Source organism: Struthio camelus, chromosome 5, assembly GCF_040807025.1.
Source record: "Struthio camelus isolate bStrCam1 chromosome 5, bStrCam1.hap1, whole genome shotgun sequence".
Classification (NCBI taxonomy): domain Eukaryota; kingdom Metazoa; phylum Chordata; class Aves; order Struthioniformes; family Struthionidae; genus Struthio; species Struthio camelus.
The window spans coordinates 53,277,823-53,288,553 of record NC_090946.1 but is presented as its reverse complement, the minus strand read 5'-3'; the positions used below and the strand labels follow the sequence as shown (position 1 = coordinate 53,288,553).

At 37.1% G+C, this 10,731-nt stretch overlaps 1 protein-coding gene across 7 annotated transcripts in view; it reads left to right on the top strand.

Annotated features, from left to right (window-relative positions):
- The window catches only part of STRN3 (striatin 3), a 66,456-nt gene that overhangs the window by 1,800 nt on the left and 53,925 nt on the right, over positions 1–10,731 (top strand). The gene's annotated exons all lie outside the window — the stretch shown is intronic.

Genomic DNA, 10,731 nt, shown 5'->3' with positions numbered 1-10,731 from the left:
ACTTTCAGATTTCAGAAACTAGAACTATACTTGAGCCTGGGCAGTTCTTTCAGGACTTCTAACCTCTGTAATTTGCAGTGTTTTTATTAAAGCTATAATTAAGAAAGAAGCCCCCAAAAAAGTGAAAAATGAGAGGACTTCACTATTTACTTAACTTACTGCAGGTCTTACTATTTTAAGCTTTGTGACACGATTGTTTCTAAAATCAGTTTGGTGCATATTCGTGGGCATTTTCAGTAGGGAACAGTTGGCTATTTCTCTTGTTTTCTCAGCAGTATAGGACTGCGTTTATAAATAAGTTGCCTAGTGGGCATGCATTAGCAAAGAAAATAATCTGAGAATATTTATGCATAGACTTGTTATTTTGAAACTAATACCTCATTCTGAGCTCTAAATGTAAAGCTCAGTTCTAAGACCTTGAAACCTGTATCCAACTGAAAAGTGCTGCTTTTGGCCTCTGGACACTATGATGTGTTCTTGCTAAGTCTCCTGCTTTTGCTTGTAATTGTTTGTCATCCGTGGTCATACTGTTTCTGTTACTTGCATGTTATTTCTGGATGTACTATGGTAGTTCTGACCCTGGCTATGTATGTGTTGAGTCACTCTATTTCATGTGTGCATCAAGTCATGGGATGCAACAGGCATATCACTGCCGTGTATATGTATGAGGGTGTCTTTTTTTATAACATGGCAAGCCCGGGATAGAAATGTAGGGGGCATTGCTATTGGATTTTAAATGTCAACGTGTATGGTGATGATAACTGTTACAGAAATGCGTTGACAATATTTTTGAAAGAGATGTGTTCGACAGGCCTGCTTTGTTCTTCTTCCCCTCTTTTTCCTCTTGTACTCTCAAGCTGTGAAGTCACAGTTCATTCTGTGACTAATAAACTAATAAACAAATAATTCTGTAGCTAATAAAGCCTTAACGTTTTAGACCCCAAACTATTGCCTGTTGAAACTGCTGAGACTGTTGTTCATCTGTGTGATCCTAAGTAGATGTAAGAGTTTTTAGAGGATTTGAGGCCTCCTGGGTTGAAAGGAAACAAGGTTGCAAGTCTCATCCATGCATGTAACTTCTTCCGTTTTTCAACATTACAATAAGCTTTCTAAACAGTCTTTTTTAGTGCAGGTAATTACAGGTTTCTTCCAACCTAAGTTAACTCAATAAGTTTGCAAATGATGCTTTACAAAAGGTATATGGAAAACGAAGTGACAGCAGTACCTTGTGATTTTATTGACCTATTCAGAGGGTTGAATTTTTGGTTGTTACTCTCTGGAAGAATAAGATGCTTTCTTATCTGCAGTATGAAACTAATATCACTGTTGAGTGATTCCCCCCATATGTTTTTTTTTTCTCCTTTCCTTTCTCCTGTGTACTTAAAGTGCCTCAGAGAATTGTTGACCCCTGGTGAGAGTGCCCTTCACATGCTAGAGAAGGTGGGGGGTGTCCTGTAGTAACAGCTTATACTTTTTCAGATCATATAATGATATTGAACACTTTGCTCAGTTGTTCTACCTGTGCATGGGACAAATTTTTATAATTAATTTAAATTACAAGCTACTTATACCACAATCATAATGATTGGTCTCAACTATTTGGTTTTGAAGCAGTCCTGTGCTAGGTGACTTAAGTCACCACATTCATGTCAGTGAAAGACTCTGACTCTAAAAAGTTAATAACTTTGTGCTGTCTTTTCAAACTATTCAGCTCCATGTATGCACAAGTGAAGTGGCATAGTTGTCAAACCTGTGTGTGTAGAGTCGAGTACAGAAATGTTGAATATCGGAGTGCAGTACTTAAAACATAGCATCTTTTTTTCATCATTTTTAATACTGGCTGCCACAGTAACTTTTTTTTTTAAAATTTTCTCCCTGCTGTGTGTGAAGGAACTAATTTGCCTGTACTCAGTGTGTAGATCTTTCAGAGTTATAGGCTGGATTTGTTTTCTCTTCTGTGAACTAAAAGAATGATTCTCACTGTAACAAATAGTGTGTAATTACAGCTGTAGTTTTGATCTGTCCGTATAATGACCTTGATGTTGGTAGCTATTACACTGAAATATATTCAGTCCCTGTGAGCTAGCTAAGATGTTTTTGCACTATAGAGGAGGTATAGCAAGCCCATGTTGCTGGATGTTACATATTTGATGGAAACAATTGTTTCCTTTTGGGGGGGGGTAAGTGCCTCGGTAATCTCATAAAAGATATATGATTGGGGAAACGCTTTGGACAGGCACATACAGAAGCCCTCAGAGAAGGAAGATAAAGCTGTGTTAAGGAGGGGTTCCATGGTGGGGGAAGAAAAGAAAACTGAAGATCGTGCAACTTGCTGGGTACCTAGGAAAGTCAATAGGATTCCAATCTCTTTTCGGGCTTATAGATTGATATGCTTTGCAAGAATCAAAGTCCCAATTATATGATTAAAATAGTGCAGTTTTTTCATGCCTTCTGAAGTAGATAAAAACAAAAGTTGAATACTCCCTGATATTTTAAAATCGCAGAAGAATATACGGAGAGAAACTTAACAGTAGATGCAATATCTGAATGTTCTAATAAGTAGGAAGAATAATTAAGAAACAGAAATACTTTGAACAATGTATATACGGCTGTATGATTAAACAGTATACATCCTACTAGAGAACTCAAATTTACATAAGGATTAATCAGCTTGTTAGTCTGTTTTCCATCATATGAAATGACACTTTCAGGGTCATATTCAGTTCGTAATTTATCTGATTTTTATAAATGTTTTTTTCCTAGCTATTCTGTAACATTATGGGAACAATTTGTTACCTTTGTTGCCTGTCATTTTGTGTTCTGTACATTGGTGTTGAAAAAAATTTTAAAAAGACAACAGCAAAACTCTAAATTTTATTTGGAATCTTCTTTGTGAGGCAGAGGGAAGCAGCTCGTTATAGGAACTTTGTGGACTTTGGGACCCTAGTAAATACTGCAGAATTACATGCTAGTAATAGGCAATTTCTTTTGCTAGCTGTGTTTCCCCCCCCCCCCCCCAACAATTTACAGATGTTTGTCTTCCTGGAGGGTCTTTTAGATTAGAGGTGATTAGAATTTAGAAATTGCTCAGTTAGGCACTTTACATGAATGGTAAATATGTAAATATATGTAAACGTGCACATATAGTGAACTGGATGAGACCATGTTCAGAGTGTAGATAAGCAGTCCAGTAGCAGTAGGTTTCAACGTGTACAAAGCGTAGCAATAACCAGTTGCTGAAATAAGTGGCTCTGTGTTTTGGTTTATTGCAGATATGAGCAGGGGAAATAGTGTTGAGAATTTTTTTCGAAGTTGGAGGAACAATTTGTCTAATAGCAAAGACTTCTTCTCCTTGCTTGTGGCAAGTAAATAGCTTTTCTAATGCTAGATCAGATGTGAAGGAAGTAGTAAGGGTTGCAGGGTGGTCACTGTTTAGTTAAGTGATGAATGTAGGATCGCTGTGTCTCAGTTGAGCTAGGAAGCATGAAGTAAAATTAACAGTATTTTCAAACGAACAGCTTTTTGGAGTTAATGGAATTCTGTGCAAGGGGGATATTGTAGTTGCTAGCAGCTTGTTGGGTCGAAAAGTGTTTGGATGAGTTCATAGAAGAAAAGCCCATTAGGGCTTCTGAATTCAGCCGCTACCTCTGACTCAGGATGCTTTTGGTTTACAAGTCTTTGAAGGTTACAAAGGTATTTTGAGGTTGCTTCTGCTTCTACGTTGTACCCTAGGATCTGCTTGTTTGTACGTGGTTAGAAGCGGGACACTGAGGTAGGTGATCTGTTGGGCTGACCAGGCACAGCTATTCTTAAATTTTCATGGCCAATAAAGTAGCTCTGAAATGCTTTAGTTTTACTATTTTAAAATATACGTGCAGCGCTGCTTTGATACTGTTTTGTTTAGATAACAAAACTTAGTTGATAGCAGAGATTAATTGTGAGAGATTGTACAAAGCCTACAGGTAGGAAATGTGCATGTTATAGTTGTGGAATGCACAGTGTATTTTAATCATGTGTCTTTTATTACCTTTTAGAAGATTGCTGTTGGAGAATAAGCATAACTGGTAAAGTGCTGATTTCAGTGGATCTTATAGGTATAACCCTATATGCATTCTGAAATGAAGTTTAACTACTAAAGCAGTCTTTTAAAAAACGGAGAAGATTTGAACAGCACTGGCCTAAAATAAAGTGAAATAAACTGCAAAAAGTTTATCAACCTTCTAATTTGGGAATATTTGCAAATGCCTGGAGTATGCTGGTAATATAGGCATCTGAAATGTCTGACTTCTGTTTGTGGGGTGTTAAAGTACTAGCTGTGGTAGAACTGCTAAAGTACTTATCTGTTGAAATAAATAAAACTTCTTCACGTTCTATAATATACAAGTATTTAGTGTGATTGTTTTATACTGAAAACAGTTCCAGTATAAAATAGTATACACAGAGATGTTTAAAAAATAGAAACTTTCACTCATTAGTAATTTAACTCCAGAAAATATGTACTTATTTTCACCATTAGCTTAGATAAAGTTTAGAACACTGAACACTGACTTATGTTTATTTTGTGTGGAGGGAAATTGGACATAACCGAGGGATTCCCAACTGTGGCTTTTCAGAAGCTGTTTAGTCACCGGAGTTAGAGGCAGGTGGCCTCTGGCAGAACTTTAGGAGCCTGCTTCTTGAAGGTTGAAAGTCTGTTTTCCTATGTGCGTATTGTAAATCCTGCCTTTCTCACAGGCTTCTTGGCAAGGCTTCCAAAGTGAAAGCATGCAAGGTTTCTTTCTTTTTATGTAGGAATAACCTGTACAGCGAAGACCTGACTGTAAATTAAAAGGCAGCCGCTCTATAGCGCAGTTTGCCATCAAAGATATGCACACAAATTTTATGGAAAGGAATTTCTTGAAATACTTCAAGGCAAATAGGAATAAGATTTTCTCCTACTAACACAGATGCATATTTAGTGATCTACGATTCTCTCACTCTAAAATTGAGCTATTGGTGGTGATTTAGAGCGCTGGTCACAAAAAGCAGGATTTTTATTTTCCTGTTTTTGTTGTTTCTGTTAGCCTCCACTACTTCCCCCCCCCCACTTTTAACAGTTGATGTGGCCTTTAAGTTTTCTAAATAATTTTCGTGCAATATTCACCTTAAACAAGCAAAACAACAAAAGAACGCAGGACACTGAGTTCCTCCTATATATAGACTGAACAGGAAATAGCTGAATAGCTGAGGGGCTTATGTGCATGAGGATATTGATCAGTAGTATAATTTTTTTCTAGAATACTCTTCACATATAATTCCACCCTGTCAGCGCTAGGGAGAAAATAATTTATGGTGTAATAATTACTCTTTCCTAAATTATTTGACGCAAAATCACTGTTAGAATCTGTGTGGAGGAGAGTTGTTCAAAACAGCTACATTGGTGAGTTTTCCTTTGTAGACACAACCTTCAAAGTATATGGCAGGTAAACACAAGTTATATATCGCTTTTTGCTTTTTGGAGGAGAAATATATATATGTTTTTACTACATTAGGCATGTTGTTATTTTCACTGCCATCACTCCCGTGCATATTTAATGTATCTGTGAGAAACATCAGCTTGCAAATATTTTCATGAAGTATCTGGTGGTATAGTAATTTCTTTCACACTGAAAGCGTGAGATAGAGGTGTGTGTTCTTAATCATTTTGTCCTTTAGGAAGTTGAGGGGAAACAGATTATGATCTCTCTTTTTCCTAGCCAAGGAAGAGAATTGTTAGGGAAGTTCTGTAATCACCTGCATAAAGCGCCTGTGCCAGCGCCTTCATTAGTTCATCCTCCACTGATTTAACAAATCTTCAGGGCAAGTATATGACCTATAAGAGCTTTATTTGCATGTCTGGTTGTTAGTTTTCTGTAACTTGTTCTTGAATTATCCTAAGCAATGGCTCAGCAGGGTAGTCAGTATATGATATCTTCTGCCTTTACCTTTGCCACTCCAGCAGGTATTAAGAGTAATTATGAAGTTGGCTGTTCTTCAGGATCGGTCCTGAATCTACTATGTCATTTCAAGGAGGCTATTTTTTTTTCTACTGTTACAGTGTTTTTATTTAAATGACTGATTAGAGTTAATCTATCAAAAATTCATGGTAAAAATATGTTTCTCTAGAATCAAGATAAACTCCGCTTAATGTTGCTGAGAGACGAAACACCTTCATACCTTTGTGTATATTATGCACATATTTGTGTATATGTTTGTATTGAAAAATCTTGCATATATTGGCTGTAATGTTATAACAAACTCTCCTTCTCTGAATGTATATTGAAGTGATCCTAAATGTATATTGAAGTGATCCTAAAATTTGGAGCTAGCTTCAGAAATTGCAGGTGCCTGAAGTTCTTCATGATTATCTGCTTTTTAAATGGAACACTTACGGTAAAGTTTCTTCCCTTCCACTTCCTTCCTTACCTTCATTTGTCTTCACCCAAAATCTAGTCACTCTTGAACTGCACTACCAAAATTGAGGTGGTTGATCCTACAAAAATCCCCCCCCAAAAAACATGTAGCTTTTTTTTTTTTTTTTTTTTAAAAAACAGAGACCACTGTAACAGGTCGGAAAGCGCTAATTCTAGTCTGAAGTATTTAACTCAAAGCTATGGTACGTTTTTATGTAAAATAATCTTTATCCCAAAATTCGATCTTCCAGGTGAATGGTGGAACCCGATTCTTGTCAGTGGTGCCCAGTGACAGGACGAGAGGCAACAGGCACAAACTGAAATACAGGAAGTTCTATCTGAATTTAAGGAAAAACTTCTTTACTGTGAGGGTGACAGAGCACTGGAACAGGTTGTCCAGAGATGTTGCAGAGTCAAAACCTAACCGGACGCAATCCTGGGCAACCTACTCTAGAGGTGATCCTGCTTGAGCCGGGGGTGGGGTTGGACCAGATGATTGCCAAAGGTCCTTTCCAGTCTCAAGTGTTCTGCGGGTCTGTGAATGCTATAATCTTTTACTTAATATTAGGTTTACCAGCAGACAGTTTCAGTGTGTGTTTGCTTGTATTTCATAGATCACGCTATGTAAAAGTGGTGACTTATTAGTGGTAACAAGTCAGGTGGGTTTAGCTGTTTAGAACACTTGGCAGTTAAACTGAAACTGTTTGCTTTCTGTGAGGAAGAAAAAATGTGGTGGGTGGTTTTTCTCTTTGTTTGTTTTTAATCCAAAATAAAGTCAGTTCTAGTGACAGAACACCTGGGTGCAGGGGGAGAAGAGTGAAGAATCCTGGGACGCATCTTGAGGCCCTGGGAAAGCAAAAGATTCTGTTCAGATGAACAGAACTTTCATGCGTGTTCAAGGAGAACGTGTAAATATGCATACAAAGTTTTATAAGACCTATTCTCATAGCTTTAGCAACCTTTATACAATTGTATTGTCAGAAGGCAGGCTTACTGGTTGTTAACTCTCTGATAAGTGGTGTAAATTAGGGAGCATTGGCACTGTGGCATGGGTCTAGATTAATATTCAGGAAGTGCAAAATACCCATTCCTCCTCCCTGTGATGCCTCTGTTAAAATACTTTACACTCTACACCTGCATTTAAAGCTGTCGTACTGTTTTGTATTTTATAGATAACTTCTATCTTCATAAAATTTATTGTCTTTGAGTTTGTCATTGTCAGCACTGCCTTTGACTTAACTGATGCAAAACTCTGTAGTTTTATATTCTCTGTGTATTTATATGGCTTATGCTTCTGACACATTAATAGGTTTTGCTTTCTTCTAGTACCTGTTCCTTGGCCGTGTTTGTTACTGACTTGCAGTTGATTAACACTGTCATGAGGGCTCGTCAGTAGAACAGTTGAGAAGACTGTTAAGCTGTAAAGAATCACCTTTTTGTTTTCCATGGTAATACCAGCTGTGCATGGAAGGAATATCCCATAAATAATCCCAAAGCTGTTTCACTAAATGTTTTACAAAATTTGCTTACAGCTTTCATTTTTCACATCTGTAGACATTTTCAAATAGTTCAGTTTCTTAGTATATTTTCCTTAGGCTTTCTTGTCAATCTACCCCTCCGACTTTTGTTTTTACACTTCTTCTCTCCCTGAAGGGAATTGTGAGTTATCTTTTTGGTGCAACATCTAGAAATGGATTACAATCTGATTGTACAAAAGTTTTGGGGAGTTTAATACAAATACATGTCCTTGGATTTCATGTTCAGAGGGATTTGAAATGAGTCTGGATTGCTCTTTCTTGTTCTCTGATTTAGTGTTGTGTGTCAGGACTCCACTGGCCTTCTGTAGATGGAGGAAGAGTTTTCTTCATACAGTGCATGGCTTCTGGGTTGTATTGGCTTTCTCTGAAGTGATGGAGATAGCCACAACCTTAGAGACAGGGTGTAAATGACATACACTGAAAGTGTTGTGTTTTTGTAGCCTGGGTGGTGGGTGGTTCTGAACGTGCTTGGAGTTGAAACTAACTACTGGATTTGTACTTGGGGCAAGGACTTTTTGTTATGTTTTGCTTTGGCTTTGATTTGATTTAAATTTTCTTGCTTTCCTTCATAGCTGGGGGATGTAGCGTACTTTCTGGGATACTCTGAGATGTTTACTACAAATTCCATGCTCTTTCACAGATTTAAAGTGATGCTTTGTGAGGTGATTTTTGGTATTTCAGGGATTCTACTGTTGCTCTTTCCTGCTTGTGTACCATGCTGTAGTTATGACCTTGTATGTTCTTACTGTCAGTCTTGAGTATGTATTGAACAACGTTCTGTACTCCACGTAACCCAAGGACCAAACTTTTAGGACTCTTCTATGTCAGATACCTAATACGTGGTTACGTGAGCTTAAGTCACTGTGTCCAGTTTGCTGCAAATCATTCTTTCCATTTCTGTATTCCTAAATAATTAGTAGGGTCCTGGTTTTATAAAGGAAATGTACATTTGTAAGCACACCAGTTTACCACACTGGGATTTTTCTTTCACTTTCTTCTCTGTCAGGTCTGTAGTGATTATAAGAACTTGCCATACCACACAGTGTATGATTTCACTTTGATGCCCTTGTGCTCTTGTACAACATAATAATAATAATAATAAAAAAAAAGATTGAGCTTAGTATTCTTAGTTTTATTTATTAAGTGTCTGTTGAGGCTTCAGTTGTGCCACTTAATTACTAACAATATAACTTAACAATATAACTTAATTTTAGTGCATTTAACACATCAGTATAGTGCTGTTGGCAATACAGATATTTTTAGTCTTATCAACTACTGTGTTCTGGTGTTGCTGTCAGTGTGTAATTAGTCATAGCAGTTATTTATGGTGGTAAGAAAACTTTTTTACTAGCTTAGATGTGTTTCTAAAAAATGTCCAGCTGCTTAAAAGAATGGACATGAATCTTTTTAGATGGAAATGGACAGAGATGCATGAATGTGTGTGTGTGTGTGTGTGGTTCCCTCCCCCCTCTTCCCCCCCAGTTTTAAAAGTTGTTTCTTGCAAGGGTGGTTGTTTAGGGTCGATGTAGAATATACAGGTGATAATGACAGTTAGAAACTGCATTCTAGAATGAAGTTTTGCTGGAATAACCACACTGGGTTGCTTTCTTCTCAGACTTCTGAGAGTCTAATAAAATAAATTCATAAAAACCCTGAATGGTCTGTTGCTTTATGAATGAGAGCTATAAACATAGAAATTAGGAAGTGATTCTTGTCTTGTGATGTATGCAGAACTGGCAAGATCAGCCGTGCAATATAATGTCTCATTCTTTAATAGCATTTTTGAGAAGAATGCTGGAAATTTGAAAGGAATGCATAAAAACAGTTTGAGGGGTGGAAATAGCATTTTGAGGAGTGATCTATTTAGAATTCAGTCTTGTTGGCTAATGAAAAAGAAGTCTGAGAGGTGGCTTTAGGTGCCTTCCTGGATTTTAAAAGTATTCAGATGCTTTTTAATTTAAAGTAGAAAGCTGGTTTGTTTTAGGAGTATGACATAGCAGACTAAGACTCCCCCCTTGGAAGAAAGAGAACTACCCCAGTGAGAGGGGTAGGGAACGTGACAGATATATGTACAAAGGTGAGTAACTGTTTGCTTGTTTTGTAGGATAGCAGCCAATAACTGGCTGCAGTAACTGGGCAGCAAGTTTAAAACAACTGAAATAATTCTTATACAGTGAAAAATTATGAATCCTTGCTACATGAAATTACAGAAGTAACAAGTATTAATGGGTTCAAAAAGAAACTTACCTGTTACTTTGTAATCTAATCTATTGCTGTTAATTTTTTTGTGTTCTTTGCATCAAATTTAAGGCATCAAACTTAAATGAGAATATGGCACTGGACTCTTGAAGTAAACGGCCAGGAGAACTGAGCGATTCTTTCCCTTTTGAAAAAGATGCTTTACTCAAACCTTTGATTCAGTACAAAGGTAACTGAATGAATATGGCCTATCTAAATGTCAGATGGCTTTAATGGATCTTGAGTTTTATTTGCATTGCACCTAAGCGTTGTTTGTTCAAAAACCCCCTTTCCCAGGTGCCCCTACTCCAGCTATCCTGTTAGAGACTCTAGAGGACTGTTACTTTCCTACTAGAAAACAGAGTGTTTGTAACTGACTGCACAGCTGTACCTGTAAAACTAAGTCTCCAGCACCTTCTGGACTTTAGCTCATATGTGATAATTATATGATTAAAAACAAAATGCTATATATTTTCAACTTTTGAAGGGAAAACATGGTCTCCAGATTAAACTCTAGTAAAATA